The sequence below is a fragment of the Caretta caretta genome, chromosome 2 (genome assembly GCF_965140235.1).
Source record: "Caretta caretta isolate rCarCar2 chromosome 2, rCarCar1.hap1, whole genome shotgun sequence".
NCBI lineage: Eukaryota > Metazoa > Chordata > Testudines > Cheloniidae > Caretta > Caretta caretta.
In genome coordinates this window covers 78,088,812-78,113,657 of record NC_134207.1, presented here as the reverse complement: position 1 = coordinate 78,113,657, position 24,846 = coordinate 78,088,812, and the positions used below count along the sequence as shown (strand labels likewise).

The 24,846-nt window shown below is 43.0% G+C and overlaps 1 long non-coding RNA gene across 1 annotated transcript; it reads right to left on the bottom strand.

The window, feature by feature from the left end:
- Positions 1 to 6,671: 6,671 nt before the first annotated feature.
- On the bottom strand, positions 6,672 to 24,565 carry LOC125632398 (uncharacterized). Its single transcript, XR_007355290.2, has 3 exons — positions 24,390 to 24,565; positions 23,211 to 23,362; positions 6,672 to 8,132 (listed from the first exon to the last, which is right to left on the bottom strand). It is a non-coding gene; the product is annotated as an uncharacterized LOC125632398 (long non-coding RNA).
- Between the last annotated feature and the right edge of the window lie 281 nt (positions 24,566 to 24,846).

Here is a 24,846-nt window from a genome sequence, read left to right as displayed (position 1 = left end):
AGAGCTTTATGGAGATGTCCCTGGAGGATTTCCGCTCCATCTCCAGACATGTTAACAGACTTTTCCAGTAGCTGTACTGGCCATGAATGCCAGGGCAAATTAATCATTAAACATGCTTGCTTTTAAACCATGTATGCTATTTAAAAAGATACACTCACCAGAGGTCCCTTCTCCACCTGGCGGGTCCGGGAGGCAGCCTTGGGTGGGTTCAGGGGGTACTGGCTCCAGGTCCAGGGTGAGAAACAGTTCCTGGCTGTCGGGAAAACCAGTTTCTCTGCTTGCTTGCTGTGAGCTATCTTCAACCTCCTCCTCATCTTCCTCGTCCCCTAAAACCTGCTTCCGTGTTGCCTCCCACTCCATTGACGGAGTCAAAGCACATGGTTGGGGTAGTGGTGGCTGAATCCCCTAAAATGGCATGCAGCTCATCATAGAAGTGGCATGTTTGGGGCTCTGACCCAGAGCGGCCGTTTGCCTCTCTGGTTTTCTGGTAGGCTTGCCTCACTCCTTAAGTTTCATGCGGCACTGCTTCAGGTCCCTGTTCTGGCCTCTGTCTTTCATGCCCTCGGAGATTTTCACAAATGTTTTGGCATTTTGAAAACTGGAACGGAATTCTGATAGCACGGACTCATCTCCCCATACAGTGATCAGATCCCATACCTCCCGTTCAGTCCACGTTGAAGCTCTTTTGCGATTCTGGGACTCCATCATGGTCACCTCTGCTGATGAGATCTGCACTCATCTGCAGCTTGCCATGCTGGCCAAACAGGAAATGAGATTCAAAAGTTCGCGGGCCTTTTCCTGTCTACCTGGCTAGTGCATCTGAGTTGAGAGTGCTGTCCAGAGTGGTCACAATGGAGCATTCTGGGATAGTTCCCAGAGGCCAATACCGTCAAATTGTGTCCACACTACCCCAAATTCGACCTGGCAAGGCTGATTTCAGTGCTAGTCCCCTTGCTGGGGGTGGAGTAAGGAAATAGATTTTAAGAGCCCTTTAAGTTGAAAAAAAGGGCTTCGTCGTGTGGATGGGTGCAGGGTTAAATTGATTTAAATCTAAATTCAACCTCAGCTCCTAGTGTAGAGCAGGCCTAAGCGTCTCTGTTACTAGGCTCCTTCCAGGTCCTAAAGAATCTTTATATGGCCTTTCTCTTTTAGAAGAGACTTGATTTCTTTTTCCCCCCTCTTCTCATCCAGTTTATTTTTCCCTCTGGAGATTTTTATCTCTTGTAGTTTATTTCTTAACTGTGCAAGAGCTGAGCTGACACAGGTTTTTTGTTTTTTTTTTTGAGGGGGGGGGGGTCATGTAACAGATCTTTAACATTTCCAGTGCAAGTAGGGAGGCGATCTAGCCAAAGAAGCTGTGTTTTTGTTCAGTATGCTTTTTAGAAAATATCTTGTCTGACTTTGAAGCTGCACTTTCCCCTAGGGCTTTTAAAGCCATTTATTTTTAAACAAGTCAACACCAAAGAAACAGCTCAGTTGTGGGGGTGGGGGGTTTGCCCCCCCCCCTTCAGTCTTTGTGCCTCTTACACTCAGTTGTGCCTTTAAGGCACTGGCCTATGCTGGGGGTGGTGTGGAGCTTCACTTCTGAAGTAGGAGCTGTGGGAGGCAGTGTGCCTCAGGTAAGCAGTAACACTATTCAGACCTGCCTAGTGCATAGTGAGAGCACTGCCTGCTGTTATGCTCCTTTAGGTGCTGCAGTGTGTGCTCACTTCTACAGCTAGCCAACTCTGATGTTTTGTGTGCTGAGAGAAAGGGACCATGACCTCACCTCTCCCTGCCCCTTTTATGTTGGCTAGAGTTCTCAGTGGCACCAAAAAGAAGCCTGTATTTCATGTTTTTTTTTATTTTATATATTGTATAAATGTTAGTGATGTACAATGTTCTGCTTCACTAAAAGATAATTCCTGAGAGCTCAGTTGATATACTGGGGCAAATATACAGTCTAATAATACTGAAGCTAAAAAAATGATAATTCATGCCTACAAAACGTTAAAAATGGCTGGGGCTCATTGTTGGACGGATATCAAGGTAAATCATTTTAGGCTTTCAAAATCCTGCAGATGTAATGTTCCCACTGATGTTGCTAAAAATATGTATGTTTTTTTTATTTTTTATAATAATAAAAAAGAGCCACCTGTCCAAATCTCCTGAACACCAGTTAGAAAAACCAAAGTAAAATTCAAACTTAACAGCTTGTCCCCTGACAGCCAACAAGATTAAGCCTCCTACTAAATATAAAACACAAAATAGAGAAATAACATCCATCAAACTCCTCTGTAGTAAAAAGAGGACATTTGTAAGCAAGAAACCTTTGATTTTTGGGGTGTTCATTTAGGAAAATAACTGTTAAAAACCCAACACTTCAATTTACTTTCTCAGGGCTTGATCTTTATTCATTTTGTTTCTTCTATATGATTAGATCATTCCTTATCCTGTGTGGATGAACTAATGAGGAAGGGATCAAGCCACAAGGGGTCTTGCCAGAGGCTAGGCATGCTGTTAGGCCCTGCATACCTGGCACACAAGGATACAGTGCTCTAGCACAAATTAGCAATGCTAAAAATCCAGAGCGTACCAGGAAGAGCTGTTTGAAACCCACTAATTTTTCCTGTACAAAAACAAACAAACAAACAAACAAACCACAGGAAAAACACCCAGTTCAAAAACATTCAATTGAAAAATCTTGGTTTTGCACAGAAAACTTTTGGAACACATCAAAATTTTTAAGTTTAGAATTTCCCTGTTAGAAAATTGAAAAATGTTGAAATCACTTTCCCACAGAATTTTAATCTTAATCAATCTTTTTCTGATAAGAAAATTACTAGTTCTAGTACAGTGAGAGGAGAGAACAGTCATGGCCTGAGCCCTTCACCCACCTCAAACTGGCTCAGAGGGTGGGAGACAGCAGGTGGTATAAGCTTTGAAAGGAGTTACTTGGTGCTGCCTTTGTGGGGATTCAGTGTCAACATTCAGTTTTGTGCCAGTCCACACATTCCATCCCGAATGCAGGCCGTGGCTATGGGTATGTCTACACTGTAATTAAAAACCTGCAGCTGGTCCATGCCATCTGACTCTGACTCCCCAGGCTTGGGCTATGGGGCTGTTTGATTGCAGTGATAAAGATTCTTTATGCAAAAGGTCTCTTGTAAGGTATCATTACAAAGCTTATAATCTACTGAGTGTGGTCATCCTATTTGTATGAATATATCATTCTTGTATCTGAAGCTAGAAATATGAATTATTACTTCGAAGTCCTATTGTTATTATGCAAAGTGTGGGCCATTGATGGTGGTTTCGAATCTTGATGGCTCCCATTAACTAGGATAATTGGTTGTAGATGGTTTATTTACCTGCAAGTCCTCCTGTGGGCCAGCCAGTGGGTAATGAAGTCTCACAGGACATATGAACATGTTACATGATACTGAAATCCATCTTGTACCTGGTGCTTTTCCATTTAGAAGGAAGTGTGGGAACCCAGAGGGAGACAAAGGATTCCTGCCTTGTGCCAAAGATATAAATGGGGGTGGAACAGAACAAAGGAGGCTGCCAGTCATGACAAATCCCCTAGTTACCATTTGAGCTGGTACTAGCAAGGATTTTACTGGGGGAAGGATTGGGTCCAGACTAAGGAGGAGTCTAGTCTGTGAAAGAAGCTTATTGGAACATCTCTGAGGGTGAGATTTACCTGTATTCAGTTTCTTAATATATTAGGCTTAGACTTACATGTTTTGTTGTTTTTTTCTTGGTAACTTACTTTGTTCTGTCTGTTATTATTTGAAACCACTTAAATCCTAATTTTTATACTTAATAAAATAACTTTTATTTATTAATTAACCCAGAGTAAGTGATTAATACCTGGGGTTTGTGGGGGGGGGGGGGGGAAAGCTGTGCATCTCTTTCTCTATCAGTGTTCTAGAGCCCGGACAATTTATGAGTTTACCCTGTATAAGCTTTATGCAGAGTAAAATGGATTTATGTGGGGGTTGGATCCCATTGGGAACTGGGTGTCTTGGTGCTAGAGTTAGGTGACTTGCTGAGCAGTTTTTGGTTAAAATCTGGAGCTTTGGGGATGTGGACCAGACCTGGGTCTGTGTTGCAGCAGGCGAGCATGTCTGGCTCAAAAAGGCAGGGTTCCGGAGTCCCAAGCTGGCAGTAGAAAATAGGCTCAGAGGTAATTCCAGGATGTCAGGTGACAGTCCCAAGGGGGTCTCTGTGACCAAGCCCATCACAGGAGAGTCTCAGAACTTAGGCTGCAGCCCAAGCTGGAACATCTACACTACAATTAAACAGCTCCGCAAGCTTGAGGTAGCTGGCATGGGTGTCTAATTGCAGTGTAGACCTACCCTTTGTGCATTTACATGAAATTTGTGAAAGTAACTGGTTTGAGAGTCATTATGACCCTGCATGAGAGATGCCCTTGTTGTTTTAGAATGGAAACTATTTTTTCTGTTTTTTTCTGAACTAATAAGTGGCTAGAAACTGACTTTGAAAGGATGTGTTTGCTTATATTGGAATGATAATCTCAATGGACTTGTTCTTTCAGTGTAAAATAGTGTTTTAATAATAGGTATAAATTCTGTTCGGTAATATATTTTAGGAGAAGCACAACTAGTATTTTTACAGTCACAAACAAGTATACTTAGAGCCCCAGATATTTAATATGTTGTCTATTTGGTCTGACAAATCTATCCTAATAGAGTTCAAATCTTTATTGTAAGATGATTTGTGAGTAGGGTTTGGCCAAAGAGTATTCAACAACAATTTTTCATTGACTAATTTACTCAACTATTTTTTTAATGCTCAATAAACTCGGTAGCTGACTGAATACTATTGAGTGAATGAATTATTCAGGGATTATAGTAATATAAGAGTGAATAAGCTTATTGGACAAATATGCTTTTTCTGGTAACAGACTAGGTCTGTTAAGGCTTCAATAATCTAATATTATTTATTGTACCACAAGTAAGAAAAAATTGGTGTTGATGCTTGTCCTCCAGTCTCTTTTGTGCCAACTGTCAGACTCTTCCCCCGGAATAGAGGTTTCCTGTATTGAGCAAGAGCCTTATCTTTCAGCTTACTGCCTGACTCCTGCGCTCAGGGTGCTCTAACATAAGGGGCATTTTCAGGCAGGAAGCGGAAGTGTTGTTTTGGGGCAGTGAGTGGCCATTGGCATTCTTCCTCCCCAGTGATTCTGCACTCCCGTAGTGGTCCTGGAGTCACTCCAGCAATGGTGCAGGCTGCAGAATGGAATAGGCACAAGGTGCCTCTTCCCAGTCCTTTTACTGGTTCTAGCTCTGGTACAAGTTGTGCTCTGTCCATGGTGCCTAACATGAGAATTGTACACTCTGAGAACCCATTAATGCTGACCCATTTGCACTGAAAAGGATCATTCAAGATGTAACTGTCTGATTTATTGGATCCTGTTAAGGATTGGCAGCTAAATTAGAGAAGCTTAAGTTCACTGCTGGTGTAACTCCACTAACTTTAACGGGGTTATGTGATGGATGAATTTGGCTCATTATGTAAAACATCATGGAACATGCTGGAGGAAGGGTAAAAGGGAAATTACGGAAAAGCAATATGTAAAGAACTAAGTCTCACTTCCAAAGTGCTGAGCACCCACAACTCCAATTGAAGTTAATGGGTGGGCTGTGTGTGTGCGTGTCTGTGTGCAGTACCTCATAAGAGATTCTTTGATTGAAGCATTTAGCCTCAGCCCATATGAACAATACTATAATCATTGTCTAGTTTGGACACACACAAAGTTTGAGGCAGAGAATTAATTTGCCCTTAAAAATAAAAAAAGGAGGATGCGATGTGGGCAGTGCTGATGACAATTGTAATGTTGTAAAGTGTAACTTGCAGGTGAACATCACTTATATAGGAACCCCAACATTCCTAGAACAATTTTTAGAAGCAGCAGCAGACTGTTGGAAATGACCAATAATAAAAGATTGGATTTGTAACTCTCTCTTCTTATTTGACTTTGCCTCAAGACAATATATTGGATTGGAAAATAATATCCAATTGGAAGCAATTGTACTTCCATGAGGATATATGCCAGACAAAGCCTTCTGGAATGCTCTGTATCAAATATAGACAACCTGGACCTCTGACCGCTTTTGGTAGTAAGGGTAGTACCGTTTTTGGTAGTAAAGTGCTGCTTTAAGTATTTGTTTTTTGATTTGGGGGGGAGGTGGTAGTTTCAAGTGCTCATAGTGAGACTATGTTATACAATGAGTGGGTGTAGTAGAAGTTACACGTGAAACGGAGTGGGTTTTTTTTTGTTTGTTTGTTTTTGTTGTTTTTTGAATGTCATGAACATAGTTGGGATTTCAGAGATATCAACAGGAGACTGTACATGCTTTTGCTTGGGCTCATTTGCAGAGATGTATCTATATCAGTGACATATGTAAGAAGCTAGTGGCTCAGTTTCTGCCTTTGTGTGACTAACAATGCACTGCCAGCAGGAAGCAACAAGAGATTAGAAGTGAGGAGCGACCATTTGGTGGGAAACTAACTGCTCCACAATGTACTTGCACCTGGAGTATGAGTGTCTCTTCTAACTCTATACCTTCATGCAACTGTTTGTTTCAAATATCCTTAAGGACAACACACACTTTCATCTGTGTGAATCATAACACTTTTTGGTTGAACCAAATGCAGACACATGCCGTACAGTTCGTTACGTGTAGCTGCTGGTGCTCTTCTGTATTGCTTGTGCTGTTCCATTCTTAAAGGTTTTTAGACTTAAGACAACAGTTCATACATACTGCCATTGTTTAGGTTTGTTTTTATATATGCAAACTAGTAGGTGAGTGTGTCTATAAGTGAAACTGAGGGGAGTGACGAAGTGAGATACTGAGTCACGTAGTGTAAGTGGATTTCAATGAGACTCAATGGGAGTGTAGCAATATTGTGCTGTAGGTCTCTAACTTGAGTTACTGCATCGATTGTGACGGTGGAAGGACATGATTACAGTACATAGAATACAAATACGTGTGTGTGTGGCTAATAGAAGATGTAAAGTGGTACGACTAATGTGTCACAAATGAGAAATCCAGAGTAGAAAGCTTATGATACTATATCTCAGGTTCAAAGCAAGACTAGGCACAAAGAAATGAGAGGCCCTCAAGTGCATATTGCATTATCCAGTTTTAGAATTTCTCAATTCTAATGCATTGCATCTTTTCAATTGCTGTAACCATGGCAGTATCTTTGGGGAAAACTGACTGAAACAAGGGAGATTGGTGTTTCTTATTGAAAGGGAAAAACTGTATCACAGCTGGGTTACCTTCCCTCTGTCCTCTATTACTGTGTCTTAGAATTAAACAGCAGACACAAGGAACCAAATAGTGTAAACCCTTTATAATCATTCAGAGGAGTTCCATACCACCCTGACAGATCCTCAGGACTGCCATGCTTGCATGGTAGAAGGTGTCACACTGGTTCTCAATCATCTACTTCATGGTCCTGACTCATGGACTCTTATAAAATGACAATGAGTTCATGTGCAGCCTCCACTGATCCTGGCTCCATTTTGGCTTGCACCAAGAAATTAAAAAGCCTTTCCCTGTATAATGGAGGGGAAAAATATATTGAATTGAATTGATTTCAATCACACCCCTGCCCATAAAAAATTTCCTGGGTTGGTTTTCAAACCTGTGCCAGTGAGTCAGATCAAAGCCTCTCAAATGTCACATCTCCATTTGCATTTTCTAACGAACTTGGGGACAATTAGTCAAAACAGGTTTGCCAATTCACTGTTTCATTGCCAGACTCATGGTGGTTGGTATCTTAGCTAAAGACCCAGCTGCTCAAATCCAGAGATTTGCCTGAAAACGTTTCATTTAAACAAGGCTTTTGGTTGATGAGAAAAGCTTACCAACACAGTGAGAGCACCCAAAAAGCTCCAAAAGAAGAAGGCATTTAAACAAAAACACTTTAAACAACCTCATGATATAAGCCAAACTTTCTGTGGCCCAATTAATGACTTTTGCACATTTTTTGTGGTTGGCTTATTGAAGAGGTTTAGAATGTTAAGTCTTTGCCTCAGAGATGCTGTAGATGCTTCACTGACAATTGGGCTGGAATCCTTTTAAGTCACACATCTTACATCGTAGCTGGCTGTTCTGCAAATACAAAAAAAAAGGCTTTAGGCCAGATCCTTAGCTTGAATAAATGTACAGTTAATGATGATGACACTACCATCAGTGTTTTTCCATTATCATTAATTGAGCTACACTTTTACTCCACATGAGGATATGGCCCCAAACTTGTTTTAAAAAACAAATCTCGCAGAGTGGCTGACCTGGTGACCTAGAAGCAGTCAGGGGAAGTAAAATTTTATTTAAAGCTCAGACATCACTTCTGTATTTGGGAGTGCAGTAGAACCAGTATGCTGAGTCCCTAAGGAGTGATTGTCAGGCTATGTCATGTCAGTATTTTGGGTTGTAGAGTGCCTCACAATAAAGAGGAAAGAAGGCTCAGTTAGAGTGAATATAAAGGTGATTCCTTAAGTCAACTGACACAAACAAGACCTGTAGTTTTTTGTTTTCTTTTTCTGGTGCTGTAGGTCACAGACTAAATAAATGGAAACTGCGCCCAATATCACCATTCGGGTGTCTTCAAATCCTGCAGTGGATATAGCATCCTGGGAGGACTGTTGACTGTCTAATAAGAAAGATGTGGACAAGCCTGGTCAGCACTATAATGTTTTGGCAACATGTAATATTTTGGTTAAGTGGGTATTACCAATAGAGAGCAGCTCTGCATGTAAGAAAATTATTGTCATAGATTGAGCCATCAAAGATCGTAGAGTGTCTCACCAGTAAATCTAAAAAACTGCATCACCACTGACAAAATATTTTCCCACTAGCTACTTCCTTGTACATTGAGTAAGCCAGTTTGCTGCAATAGTGCTACCTGGTGCCTCCCAACAGTGTTGCAACAACAAAGCAGAGTCTCCAGGGGTGGTCTTAAGAGGAGAAAATGGGGCACTTTTGCAACTTGCACACAAAAAGATCTTATGTCTGACTTATTGTGCTATTCTTGGTATAAAAAACCCGAAACCGCCACATTCTGGAATAAAGGACACTGTTCTCTTGTAACAAGCATCATTTTGCAGTATTAATTGTTGTTCACCATAATTCATTCCTGTTATGGCCAAGTGCATGACAGCAGTCTAATTAAATCCATACCTGTCAAATCTTCACTGTATTAATTTTTGTTAGCAAACCTAAAACTGCAATAGATGTTACTTTTATAACAAAGCCTAGTTTATATGGAATAGTTTCTTATTCTTCTATGACTTTCTATTGGAGGACTGTCTAGTTAGAAAACAGATATGTAAATATATTCAAAGCCCAATTCTGAATAGTTAATATGGACAAAATTAAAAGGCCAAATTCATGCTTGGTGTAATACCTTTACATTCAGTGCAGGTATACCAGGAATGAAAGTTACCAAATGTTTTTTGCTATAGTTTACTGTAAAATTTTATTTAAAGATTCAGCTTATGCACATACATTATATCTTTTCCATTGTCACAGAGATGGGGTTAAGGTTCTAGCAATCCTCGGTACAGAAGTTGAGACTCAGTCTCTGGATGCTGCCTGATCTTAAACAGTATACTCTAGGCAGAATCCCCATCTGTTATATAAATAGCAGAAGGCTTGTACAGTGCAGAAAATTTATTCAGTTCATCCTGATTTATAATCCATCCATCCACCTAGCTTTTGTCCAGTTTATCCAGTAGCCATTATAACCAGAGTAAGTGGATGACATACATAATAGGAGGACACGTAGGTGGAAGCAGAGATTCAGAATGAGTGACAAATACTATAAAAGCAAGTGGGTGCTTAAATTCCTGTTATCAAAAACTTGTTCTGTTCATTTACATTTATTTAGCACTCAATGCACTTTTTTTTTTTTAAACACACTAGCTGGCATCTGATGGCTGCCAAAGTAAACACACAGGAAACCGAAAAGGAGTACTTGTGGCACCTTAGAGACTAACAAATTTATTTGAGCATAAGCTTTCGTGAGCTACAGCTCACTTAATTGGATGCATTCAGTGGAAAATACAGCGGGGAGATTTATATACATAGAGAACATGAAACAATGGGTGTTACCATACACACTGTAAGGAGAGTGGTCACTTAAGGTGAGCTATTACCAACAGGAGAGTGGGTGGGCGAGAGGGGGTGGAACCTTTTTGTAGTGATAATCAAGGTGGGCCATTTCTTGATTGATGGCCCACCTTGATTATCACTACAAAAAGGTTCCCCCCCTCTCGCCCACCCACTCTCCTGATGGTAATAGCTCACCTTAAGTGACCACTCTCCTTACAGTGTGTATGGTAACACCCATTGTTTCATGTTCTCTATGTATATAAATCTCCCCGCTGTATTTTCCACTGAATGCATCCAATTAAGTGAGCTGTAGCTCACGAAAGCTTATGCTCAAATAAATTTGTTAGTCTCTAAGGTGCCACAAGTCCTCCTTTTCTTTTTGCGAATACAGACTAACACGGCTGCTACTCTGAAACCTGTCATTATTCATAGGAAACAGTTTCTTTTGGTGTGTTTGCTCACATTTTTCACATGTAGAATATCTAGGAATAGGAACTCTCTTGGGTACACTTTTGTTGCTTTATACCTTTCAGTGGTGCAAAGCAGCTAGAAAGCCAGCTCAGCCAGCTGTCTGAAGACTACTACCTTTGGTTAAAAGGAGGAATCCATAGCTGCATAGACTTAGCAAAGTAGATCTACTTCAGACCACTCCATTGAGGGTACCAGGCTATGCAGGAGAGTTCCCAGAAGATGGGGCATGGTTGGAGAATTCCAGCAGCTGTTAGAACATCCCCCTAGGTGCCATAGGTATCTGAGCATACTTTACACAGCCCTGAGGCTGCCCCAACTTACACTGAATAGTGGAATAGCCTCCAGACAATCCCAGGATCCAGAGACCATAAATGTAGCCTTGTAGCAGGATCCCCTCTGTTTCTCCCTTTTTCACACCTCAGAAACCAGCCTCTACTGGCTTTGTATTCTTTGTACTATTTATTTGAGTTCTCTCCACTGACACATTCCTGGTCCCATGCTTTCAGCCCTCTCCTCAGGACCTGCCAGGTGTAGAGGCCTCTATGACACTGGGCCCCTCTAGCACTATTCCTCCCCTCCCCTGGCACGTCTTTCCTGTGCCTCTTATCTGTCTGAAGCTGATGGGCTAATTGGCTCATTAGCTCACCCAGCCCTGCAGCCTGAGTGTGGAAATTAAAGGTAATTAGCTAATCAGCTTACCCTGGGGGAACTAATGGGCGTCAGAGGGATCAGAGTGCAGGCTTACCTCTTAACTCCCTTCACTCTGTCACAGGCCTAGGCACAGTTTCATCTGCCATCCTACTTTTCTGCAGAACAGATCATATTTTGCCCAGAGCTGAGGCTTGAAATAAGGATTATTAATGCTCAAATGTTGACCCAACTATTTTATTCTCTTACTAGTTTGCAAGGTTAATGTAATTCTCAACAAAGGTTGGAGTTTGAGGCACCCTGATGGCAGGAGGTGCAGGCTGCACTTGTCTGAGCCAGCAGGAGTCGCTGGGCTGCAGAAGGATCCGCCCTAGAAGGGGACACCTCATGTTTCCCTTGGAGTTCCACAAGGAGAGGACAGTTTCAAATTGCGACTTAAACTGCTTAGAAGTTAATGGAGGCTCCCAACCTAGCCATGTGTTCTCTCTGGTCAGAGCTGTCTACTTGGGTAATTGGTTTCTCCTCAGCTGTACTCTTATAACAACATTGTAGGAGAGCTATAGTTAACTTCATGTGGCTTTTCTATATGTGTAGAGAAAAAAGATTTTAATGAGGAATCTTTCAGATATAATGATCATTTTTAAAAGTGTGGACCAGCTGCCAATGAGTCATCAGCAAACTTAGAATAGCAATGCCAAAGCCTGTGTGTGTGTGGAGAGAGGGGGTGGGGAGAAGGAAGATACAGGAATAAGTCATTTGAGCTTCCAGGTTTAACCAGACTGTTATGGCATGTCTACACTTATGCTGGTGTGCAGAGTAAGGCACTGCTCACCCAGCTAGCAATGGTATAAATAGCAATGTAGATGGTGAAGCACTGCTTAGATGAGAAGAGTACAGAAACACAGAACCCTGGTACATAGGCAGTGAGTTATATGGGCTCCTGGAGCCCTGGCACCAGGAATATTCAGAGCTGGGAGCCCTGCTCCACCAATATTTGGAGCTGGGTTTCTCCCCCGGCCCTGCCTGGAGTGGGCCCCCCCACGCGCGTCCTCCCGGCCCCAGAGCGTCCCTGCCAGAATTAAAGCAGCGGGCAGCTCTCCTTTGCTTGCCTGCGCTTCTGCTTCCAGCTGTTGCTGCCTGTGGCAACAAGAGACGGGGGGCAGCAGGCTGAGCTCTCAGGAGGGAGAGGAGGCAAACACCACATGTGCTTGGCAGCCCTCCCCTTCCCCAGCACCCACCAGGAGGAGACCTGATCATCTGCAGTGGACCGCGCTCACCTGAGCAGCTGCTGGGGCTTCGGTGAGTGTTTGACCTATAATCTGCCACACCTCCCCGCAGCCACCACTCCTGCCCCATGCTGCGTAAGGGGCAGCCCCATCACCCACCCCCAGTGAGGCTACGGTGAAGGGCAGCAGGGAAGGAAGGAAACCACATGTGATGGCAGTCCCCTCTTCCTCCCCCGCCCCCCTGCACCCACCCACTGCAGGGGAGATGGAGCTGGGGGGCTTCCTGGATCTGAGCAGCTGGGGCTTGGGGGAATTTTGTGACCCTCTGCCCTTCCCCTCCCATCCCACAGCCATCACTCCTGCCCCACACTGGGCAAGGGGCAGCCCCACCCCCAGTGAGACTACAGTGAGGGGCAACAGGGGAGCGGAGGGGTCCCTCACCCAGAGCTCGCTGCTGCCGGCGGGGAGAGGAGAGGGGGGAAAGTCCTCTCTGACCCTAGCCCTGGGGCAGCCTGTCTGCACCCCAAGCTCCTCATCCCCAGCCCTACCTCACCCCAGCACCTGAGCCCCCTCTCGTACGGTGAACCGCTCATCCCTAGCCCCACCCCAGAACCCTCACCTTTGGGGAAAAACACGCAACTTAAATTTGGCAGTCAGTTTGGGGTATGATCGTGTTTAGCACAGTACTTGATTATTTTATACCCTTTAAAGTATATAATTGGTTGTATACAGGTGTTACAAAGTGGGAATGTTCTTAATGTTTTCTCTGAATACTTTGTGGGTGTCTCAGTTTCCCCTATACATTTCTTAAGGATCTAGGTGGTGGGATAAGGGTGTGTGATTGTTGTAGAGCCCTAGAGGGCCAGTGTGATGCTGTCTGCCACACTTTGTGCTTCCTTCAGTGAGCCTGCTTGAGTGGGGCTCCTGGGGAAGATAGGGGGCCCTGCCCCCCAACTACGCAGTCAGACGTGACTCTCAGCCATCCAGTAAAACAGAAGGAACGGTCTAAAACAGTGGTCAATGGCAATTGGGATAAAATACAACATGGTTTTAAAGAAGGTAGATTGTGCCAAACCAACCTGATCTCCTCCTTTCAGAAGGTAACAGATTTATTAGACAAAGGAAACGCAGTGGATCTAATTTACCTTGATTTCAGTAAGGCATTTGATAGGGATCCACATGGGGAATTATTAGTTTAAATTGGAAAAGATGGGGATCAATATGAAAATTGAAACGTGGATAAGGAACTGCTTAAAGGGGAGACTACAGCGGATCATACTGAAAGGTGAACTGTCAGGCTGGAGAGAGGTTACTAGTGGAGTTCCTCAAGGATCGGTTTTGGGACCAATCTTATTTAATCTTCTTTTTACTGACCTTGGCACAAAAAGTGGGAGTGTGCTAATAAAGTTTGCGGATGACACAAAGCTGGGAGGTATTGCCAATACAGAGAAGGAATGGGATATCATACAGGAAGATCTGGATGATCTTGTAAACTGGAGTAATAGTAATAGGATGAAATTTAATAGTGAAAAGTGCAAGGTCGTGCATTTAGGGATTAATAACAAGAATTTTAGTTATAAGCTGGGGACACATCAATTGGAAATAATGGAGGAAGAGACAGACCTAGGAGTATTGGTTGACCACAGGATGACTATGAGCCGCCAATGTGATATGGCAGTGCAAAAAGTTAATGCAGTTTTGGGATGCATCAGGTGAGGCATTTCCAGTAGAGATAAGGAGGTGTTAGTACCATTATACAAGGCACTGGTAAGACCTCATCTGGAATATTGTGTGCAGTTCTGGTCTCCCATGTTTAAGAAAGATTAATTCAAACTGGAACAGATACAGAGAATGACTACTAGGATGATTCGAGGAATGGAAAAACTTTCTTATGAAAGGAGACTCAAAGACCTTGGCTTGTTTAGCCTAATCAAAAGAAGGCTGAGGGGAGATATGATTGCTCTCTCTAAATAGATCAGAGGGATAAATACCAGGGAGGGAGAGGAATTATTTAAGCTCAGTACCAATGTGGACACAAGAATAAATGGATATAAACTGGCCATCAGGAAGTTTAGACTTGAAATTAGATAGAGGTTTCTAACCATCAGAGGAGTGAAGTTCTGGAACAGCCTTCCAAGGGAAGTAGTAGGGGCAAAAGACCTATCTGGCTTCAAGATTAAGCTTGATAAGTTTATGGAGGAGATGATATGATGGGATAGCCTAATTTAGGCAATTAATTGGTCTCTGACCATTGGTAGTATATATGTCCATTCGCCTGTGTTGGGATGTTAGATGGGGTAGGATCTGAGTTACTACAGAGAATTATTTCCTGGCTGTCTGGCTGGTGAGTCTTGCCCACATGCTCAGGGTTCAGCTAATTGCCATATTTGGGGTCAGGAAGGAATTTTCCCCCAGGGCAGATTGGCAGAGGTCCTGGGTTTTTTTCGCCTTCCTCTGCAGCATGGGGCACGGGTCACTTGCTGGAGGATTCTCTACACCTTAGAGTCTTTAAACCATAATTTGAGGACTTCAATGGCTCAGACATAGGTTAGGGGTTTATTACAAGAATGGGTGGGTAAGATTCTGTGGCCTGCATTGTGCAGGAGGTCAGACTAGATGATCATAATGGTCCCTTCTGACTTTAAAGTGGTCTAGTCTATGAATCACAACAGGTACAACAAAATATAATATATTGAAGCAGGCAAGTGCTGCTTCTGACTTTCCACTTTTAATTAACCCAGCACCCTCATCTCTTCCCACACACCCTCTCTTGCCCCAAAACTTCCTCCCAGAGCCTGCACCCTCAACCCCTTCCCATACACCCCTCCTGCACCCAAACTCTGTCCCAGAGCCTTCACCCCTCACCCCCTCCTGCATCCCCAGGCCCTGCCCTAGCCCAGAGCCTGCACCCAGCACCCAAACTTCCTACCAGAGCCCAGCCTCTCAACCATCCTACACCCCAATCCCCTGCCCCAACCCAGGCCCTGCACCCCAGACCTCCTCCCCACACCTAAACTCCCTCGCAGAGTCTTAGGCAGGTGGGGGGCCGAGTTTGGAGGGGGCGGGCTCTGAGCATTCTGGGCTCCACCAAAATTTCTACAAACCTGCTGCCCCTGCCCTGGTATATACTCTACACAGCTCTCTACATGCCCAAGTGGTGCCTCCCACGTCTTCACTGCCACGTTGAGCAGTGTAGTAGCCCACTGCCTTCCTGCTGCTGGAGCCTTTCCCCTTGGAAAGGTTCTGACTTGGCGTGGGAGGGGAGACGACAATTGAGAGAGCAGTAGCTTCCTGTTGTTGGAGCCTTTCCCTTCTGCCTCCCTCATGCTAGAGCCTTTCATTGCTGTGTGTAGCTACATACGGCAATGTGGACACAGACTGCTTTTCAGTGAGACATGTAGCTACACATCCCTACACACAACTACAAGTAATAACTGAGAGGAAAAATATTTTTAAAATGATGAAAATACCTTACCTTGACCATGTCCATTAAATATGGGAAGTTTATACAGCTTGCAGAAAATTATTCTTTAGGAAATTAAATCTCTCTAGCTCTTCCAGTCTACCAGATGATCCAGCAGTCTGTCACTTGAGTTTCCCTGCCCTAAAATTATTATTCTTAGCTGTGAGCCCAATGTCAAATCGCCATCAAAGAACTGAAAGACTTGTCTGCCTGTGCTCTAGATTTACTAACCTACGAGCAGCAGGGATGCTGCTTCTTGGTCCTGATTCTGAACAGCAGGAACAAGCAACCCAAGTAGCATTTCTAAAGCCAGAAGCCAAATTCTGTTCTTAGTTACATAGTTTAAATCCTGCATAACTCTATTGGACTAAATTGTGGACCATAAACTATAATGGACATTAGTTGGTGTGCATTAGCAGAAATTTTCAAAGGCATTCTATTCTTGCTTATTCAGCTACCGTTCCTCTGGGGGAACACACCAATATGGTACTTTGACCAGGTGCGGTGTGCCTCCCTACCCAACTTCATCTTTGCTCTCCTGCCCTCAGAAATTCTACTACCATCACCCATACTCAGGGAATGCAAAGATTGGGACTGTAGCTAGTCTCTATGCAGGATAACAAGTGGTGGTGAGCTGACAAAGTTTCCAAAGATTCAGTGTTTCATATCCACTAAGTCTAAAACAAACCAACCAACCTCCCTAAAATCGCTAAAAGGCACTACTTTTCACAGTGGACAGCTGAATAAATAACATTTGGTGTTTCCTGAGCAGGTTGTTTGTTGATGATGTTCCAAAAATTAAAATTAAAGATGTAAAAAGTAAACAAGACTTTCTGAAAAGGGAATGTCTTTATAGTATTTGTTCTTTATCCCTTTTTTTAACTCCAAACTGTTTTATTTTCTTAATCTCAAACTTTGAAAGAGAATTCTCCTGTCTACAAAACCCATGTAGCCCTTAAACCGGGGGTCAGTGGCAGTTGGATTCACTCTATCTAGAGGTCCTTTTCTGGAATCACTATAACTGTGGCTCATGCCCCTATCACAGCCATTTTCCTACTTTGGCTCTGAGAAATTAAAATCAGACCTCCCTTTTACCTTTGCAGGTGGTTCTTCCCCAGTCACTCCGGGGTCCTTGGACAAGTGAAAATAATGCAAATACTTTTTTTGTTTGGACAAGAGGAAAAAAAACAAAGAAAAGAAACACAATAACCCTATATTATTTACATGCACTAATTGGGTTTGGCTCATTTTATTGTAGCAGTAGTGGGGCCAACAGCACAGTTCAAAAGTATTAACTCTCTGGCTTGTGAAATCCAGAATTCTATTACAAAACAATCCTCACTCTTCTAAAGCCACATTCATGGTTGCTCTCTCCCACCCGTCCTGTACTACCTACTCCCACGCCAATGTACAGTTGCCTCCAGCTCTGTGACAAGTTCTGTACCACTGGTGCTGGTTCAGTCAGGCCTCACTCTGGACACTGCTTTGTGTCACTGTCACTGGTCTGATCAGGCCTTGCTGTGTAGTTAGCTCTGCCAGCTCTTCTCCAAGTTCAGCCTGAGATCCAGTCTCCACAGAATCACCCCACAAGGGACTCAGAATTTCTAGGTGAGGAATCCAGAGCAAAACAGGGCTCTTGGTAAGAGCCCTTTTTCTTTGGGATAAAGCTCGAGGATGGAATCCTCTAACCTCTCCCTTTTGAGCCTGAATCCAGTTCCCAAATCAGAGTCCACTCCCAGTAAATTCAGGGTAACCTACTTGCTTCAGGGCATAGCCTGCACAATTCCTGTGCTGCATCATGTGTGCAATTACAGTAACAATCAGAACATAGACAAATTCCAGCTAAATCAACAAAACCCAGTATGTGGAACTATGGATAATCAATATTATAGTTTATGTAAATAAGGCTGGCCAGAGCTGGCTTTTCTCTTAGGTGGAATGGCGAGTTCCATCCCTCTAAGCCATCTAGCTCTGGGGCTCACGCTTGTATGAAAATTTTCAGCTGGCAATAGGACATATTGAAATTAGGCTCATAATGGGGAGCTAGTAGAAACCTTAACTACAGAGTCATTACCGTAGCTATCTGTTGGATATTATTCTAGTGGCATTGGACATAGCAACAATTGTAGCAACTATAGCATTGGTATATTAGCAAAATAATGCTCTTCAAACTCCTCTCATTTGACAGAACACATTGGAGTGAAGCTCACACTAGCAGGCCCATCCATTAACATTCTGTTTTATTATTTCATCTTTTTCATGATGTTTGGGAGTTTTGTTTCTGGCTAGTAAGTGCTGCTGGGCTGAGAAGATGAGGTGTAGGAAATTGCAGTGATAAGGTTACGCTGGTAGCTTGTGATATGGGAAAAAGGCAGGCACGCAGTAATAGGAACTCTTGGTTGAACACCCAAAGGACTGTCATAATAGCAGTCCTCCACATGCCTTTTCTGAAGTCAAGACAACAACTTAATGTAGCATTATGCTTTCACAGTTCTAATCTACTGTGGCTGCTCAGCATGATGCTAAGAAAGACATGGACCATGAACACTGTATAAAGCAAATCTTTTTATCCTCATCAATCTCCAAGTTTACTGGGACACTCCAGAATTAACATGCCATAATTCCCATATACAACTTTTCTCCCTGTTAACTCTTTCAAATATATAAAAATGAGTATAAACTGAATCAGAGCACCTATATATTTATGTACATTTGTTGCCTGATCTATTGATTGTTTAAGAATTCCCCATTAACACTTTGAGGTTTGGTAGGTTCTTGTCCCAAGGTCAGGCCCAGTATTATTTAAATTAAAGTTTAGTTGGGAATCCCAATGTACATGGTTGCAACACTCTCACTTAGGGAGAAATGTTAGGAAAAAATGAAGGTGGAGGGCACATTTTGTTAGGTTTCTCATACCCATCAAAATATGCAATGATGAATTACATTACGAAAAGGCAGACAAGTGTGTTTTGATGCAGGACTCATTGTGACATGACATGATCTTTGCCTCTACTGTCTTGTGCCAAGTGCAGCCCATCAACAATGGAGGATCTGGGCCTAAGGTCTTTTGCTTTCCAATGCATTATGAGACAGCCATCATTGTAACACCTGCCATTTCTTACTTTTGTATCCTGACATATTCCCCAAGTTTTTACATTTCCTGGTTTCCTTGGGCTGGAATACGCTCTGACACTAAACACCAGAAAACCTGAAGTGTTTCAAAACATTCTCTGTGGCTGGCCTCATGCCACTTATCACGTTTGCCTGGGAGCTGCAGTTTCATGAAGTTCCTTGCGGGATGATAGCTACCTGTGAAAGAGAATATATCTTCCAGGCAGCTATTGGATCGGATTATTATCAAATGAGTTCTATTTAATTACTGTTTTTGTCTTTTATAAAGAAAATCTCCGAACAACTCATAAATAATATCAAATGAAATGTTGTGATGATTGGGCCTACAAATTGACCCTGGTTGTGAGCTCAACTGTCATAAATGAGCACAAGTTTAAAAGATGTCACAACAAATGTTGATGGGAAAAGTCATGAGAGGGAGACCGAAAAACTAAGTAAGTCCAAACAAAAGGCCTACAGATATCATTCCAGGATTGTATTCACAGTATGTTTGGTGAACAACAAAAGTATAGCACCAGAAATCAGTAAACCAAAATTGGTGTCTCAGAAACTAGGCCTAATTGGCGGACAAAATAATGAGGGGATGGGCTGTTCCACCTACCCTTTTAAAGAAAGAGACTTTCAGAGAAAAAAATGGCTACTAGAGTGAGCTTCACCATCATGGTTGCCATCCCTATGGTCTTCTGAGACATAAGTTCCTCTAAAGTGTGCAGCTGCACAGGAGGGCTCAAAGGGCCAAGCACTTAACTCCCACTGCCCTGGGGCTGTGGTGCAGCAAAGAGACATGCCTTTCCTCTCCCCCAGCCCTAGTCCCGGAGCTGCTGCTGCAGGGAGAGGCACCTCTCCCCAGTCCCAGACTTCTGTGGCAGGGAGAGACACTCCCCCAGCTTAGGTGCTGCTGCAGGGAGAGAGGGCTTGGTGGGAGTCCTCTCTCCCTGCCACAGCCACAGGGCAGCCCGCACCCCCAGCTGGAGCCCTCACCCCCCCACACACACCCCAACCCTCCGCTCCAGCCCTGAGCCCCTTCCCACATTACGAACCCCTCCACCCCATCCCTGCCACACATCCCCTCCATACTGGTGCACATAGCAAAATTCATTCCACACATGGATGGGAAAAATTAAAGGGAACATTGTCTGAGATCCTGGGCTTTTGCCATCCTGATCCTGAGAGAGGTCCTGACCAGATTGGGCCAGAGAAAGGGAGCCAGATGACATCACCACCTCTACCGGCTCCAGCTGAATCCCTAATACCACATTGGATGAAATGGGAACAGATTTTAACAACAACAGTTCCAGCTCTTCTTAACTAACTTTTTCTGTTTTCCCCAAAAGGACAGTTATCATCTTTGATGCCATCTAAGAGACTGTCAAGCAAGAGTTTTTCCTTCCAGAAAATCCCTCCAGCTGAAGGAAAAGCAAACAAGAGATGCTGTTAAAATGAAAGCCTGATTTACATTTCAAATGTTGTAACTGTTTGTTTTTCCTTCTTTGCTTTATCTTTAATAAAAGTATAAAAGCAGGCTAAGGTCTCTGTATACCAAACCCTGAACCTTGTTTATCACTGCTTCATGTTGGACAGTGACTGGATTATGTTAATATCTTTGGTCCATTTATTCTATATAAATTAATATAAAAACTGCCTCACCAAAATAACTCTATCCTTTCTAAAATCATCTTCTGCCCTCACCTTCACATCCACCCTCTTCAGACAAACACCAAGAATAAAGGACATATTACCAGAAATAACTGGTCCATCAGAGAGAATGTTGAGGTTCAGGGGATTGGTTTCTGAAAGCTGCAAACTGAACATCTGTATCTGGTTTTGTTCAATATCTTCATAAATGATCTGGAGGATGGGGTGGATTGCACTCTCAGCAAATTTGCGGATGATACTAAACTAGGAGGAGTGGTAGATACGGTGGCAGGTAGGGATAGGATACAGAGGGACCTAGACAAATTGGAGGATTGGGCCAAAAGAAATCTGATGAGGTTCAACAAGGACAAGTGCAGGGTCCTGCACTTAGGACGGAAGAATCCAATGCACCGCTACAGACTAGGGACCGAATGGCTAGGCAGCAGTTCTGCAGAGAAGGACCTAGGGGTGACAGTGGACGAGAAGCTGGATATGAGTCGACAGTGTGCCCTTGTTGCCAAGAAGGCCAATGGCATTTTGGGGTGTATAAGTAGGGGCATAGCCAGCAGATTGAGGGACGTGATTGTTCCCCTCTATTCGACATTGGTGAGGCCTCATCTGGAGTACTGTGTCCAGTTTTGGGCCCCACACTACAAGAACGATGTGGATAAATTGGAAAGAGTCCAGCGAAGGGCAACAAAAATGATTAGGGATCTGGAACACATGACTTATGAGGAGAGGCTGAGGGAACTGGGATTGTTTAGTCTGCAGAAGAGAAGAATGAGGGGGGATTTGATAGCTGCTTTCAACTACCTGAGAGGTGGTTCCAGAGAGGATGGTTCTAGACTATTCTCAGTGGTAGAAGAGGACAGGACAAGGAGTAATGGTCTCAAGTTGCAGTGGGGGAGGTTTAGGTTGGATATTAGGAAAAACTTTTTCACTAGGAGGGTGGTGAAATACTGGAATGTGTTGCCTAGGGAGGTGGTGGAATCTCCTTCCTTAGAAGTTTTTAAGGTCAGGCTTGACAAAGCCCTGGCTGGGATGATTTAATTGGGTATTGGTCCTGCTTTTGAGCAGGGGGTTGGACTAGATGACCTCTGGAGGTCCCTTCCAACCCTGATATTCTATGATTAATAATCCATTGTGAGTCAGGTGAAGGGGACTGATTGGCCAGAACCTATTAGGGGTTGAGTTAAGGAACAGGAAAGTATGCTCCATCCATGAGTTCACTTCATGAATTTAGCCGAGGCAGACACCTGCTCTGGCCCCCAATAGATTTATTTAGTGTGGAATTTGCTTGAGTTCAAAGAGCTTATTCTGGGTGGTTGGGAGAGAATAGTAAGGATTGCAGCTGTTTTTCTATCTTTCATGAAAGAATTTATAAAGGGATACTTTCTGTGACACTGTTTGAGTTTTTGTGGTTTGAATTATCTTTCTTCCCACAGGGTCTTACATGATTTTAATTATTTTTCTATATTTTCATGTTTTTTCTACTCTTTCCCTTTATTGTATTGACTAGCGGCTCACTTATTCTGACTACGGTGTGACACATGGTGGCTTACATCAACCTTTGAGACTGAACAAATTTAGGCTGTGATGGACCAGTGGGGGAGACAGTTTCCAGGAATGAGAGCCCATCTAGAATATCATGATACAAGTCTCCATTTAAATCTGGGTCTTGTGGAGAGTATAATTTTAAGGCTCACAGCACAGTTTAAAAGTTTTATTCTCTTCAGCCATTCCAGTCAAGTGGCAGCTCCATCTAAACATTCTGATAAGGTAGGGATAATGGTAACTCTCACCTGATGTGAAAAGACAGCTGCTTTGTTTAAATAAAAGCATTCCATGCATAATTCCCCTAGTACAGTAAGGATGAGCATCCCTATCTTAATCACATCTCAAACTGGGTCTGCGTATCTCATATCACTAGAAATATTGAGGCCACAGGTACACTATTGTCTGGATAAGAAGATCAAGAGAAATTAAATGGTTTCCGTGGTGCTATACATATGGTATGGAGGAAAAAGTGGTCTCTGAAGCATGGTGAGGGCTTTCATTATTTGGGGGTATGTTCATGCTTAATTCTCTTTGTTTTGTGGAACCCTGTTGCCTGGTGGCATTAGCAGCAGTATAAAAAGTTCAATGTTATCTATGGGTCCTTTGATAAATGTTTTGGCTCAGGCATCCTATAAAACTTCATCCACTCCCAGGTTGTAGCCCCTTCAGTCAACTTTACAGGCATTTCTTCCCCAATCACAAGCATCCAGGGCTCCTTATCAATACAAAATCACCAATATCTTTTATTTGGGAAAAACATAACCATATAAAGAAGTGAAACCAGCAAAACCTAAGCATTATATGAGGGTCCCAGTGAATAATCGTCCAGCTTGTTGAAGACAAGAACTCTGATTCACCAATAATCCCCATTCACCTCCAATCTCACTCTCAAATCCATTTAGACTCAGTGGTGGTCACATGGTCATCAGGAAGCAGCTCTCTTACCCTGTCTGCTCCAGTCCACCAAATATCACACCACCAGGTCCCACTCCACTTTGCACTTTTCCAGTCCAATTCCATAGTGGGTTCCACAAAGTCATCTCCACCAGATTGAGCAGCTGCTTGGTCCAGTGAGCTCTAGACAGGGTTCAGAATATCTGTGAAAGAAACCCAGTGCAAAACAAGACATCTGGAGAGGGCCTGTTCTCTCCCTTTGTTGAGTTTGAGCTCTCTACCCAATTTCAGTCCATTACCTATCAGCACTCTCTCTCCCCCGTAATAACTTTTCAGTTTTTCCCCCCTTTCTTAAATACATTTACATGCACTATGTAGTATCCTTTCCAAATCCAGAGCACAGACTCCAAACAATACAACATAAAACACTGCACAAAGTGGAGTAGAATTATAGCTAATGTCAATTAAGCTGGCAGATCTAGCTCTTGTGTTGTTTTGTTTTTTCCTATACGGGAAGAAGAGTGTTCCCCTCTCCCACACCCCAGTAAGCCTTTTAGGTCTGGGGCTTCCATTTGATTTAGTCAATAAGATCATTCACCTTTCTAACAGCCAGCAGAGCTGGGGCAGATGCTATCTTGATTATTGTTAGCTATTGTTCTGTTACTGATCATTTTTATTTTGGCCATGCAGGCCTGATTCTCCTCTCATTTACGCCTGTGTAACTCTACTGATGTCAGTGGAGTTACTCCTGTTTTATGCCAGTGAGGGAGAAGAATCAGGCCCTATATTTATCTTCTCTATATTTTTATTAGTTTCAGGAATCACTGTTTCTCTTCTTCCTCCTCATGAAAAACTGCTACTGCAATATTTTACATTTGACAGTCAGTTTAATTGCTTGGTGAACATGCAGAGGCAAACCAAATCATACAGCAGGAGTTCAGCCTAACGTTCAAGCCGAGAACAACATATGGATCAAGAGAGAGTTAGGAAACTTTCATTATTTCCCCTTATCTGTCAGGTTTCATATTATAGAAGCAGCGTATATTTAAATCCTGCTTTGGGGGCCTTTTTTATTTTTTATTCGGGATTAAATTACTGTTGTAACTCCCATTTTTGTAACAACTTTGCAGCAATGTTTATGTGCAGAACCGTTTGTGGACTCATCCTTGTTTGATTAGATTGTTCTTGGAAGCTATGAAAGAGCTGTAAAATCCCCAACATTGGGCTTACCTTTCCTGTGGGCATTGACCAAAATGACAGTTACTTCAGCTTCACAGTCACAGCTGCAGCTTTTCCTCTTCAGCTTCCCAAGCTACTCAGCTGTAGGAACTGCAAAGCCTATCTGTTCTGACCTGTAAATCCTTTCTAATTTCTTGCTGTCTTTGTGCTCAGGAGAGGATGTAACACTGGTACATCCTGCGATTAGATGCAGGGCCCCTAGAGATTGGCTAACTCCAGAGCAGAAATGCCAAAGCCAAGAAAACATTGATTTCTAGCACATAGATCCTGAGTCTAATCAAATTTCAGTAATATCAGCCCGTGACCTTTTCTCTTATTAGTGAATTTATGCACAGCTTAATCCACAGTTCCTTTATCACTGTGTGCGTGTGCTGATGTCAGCATAATTATTGGAGAATTTTGAGCATTAATTATGATTGAATTTTGATCTGAATCAGGTTTATTGTAT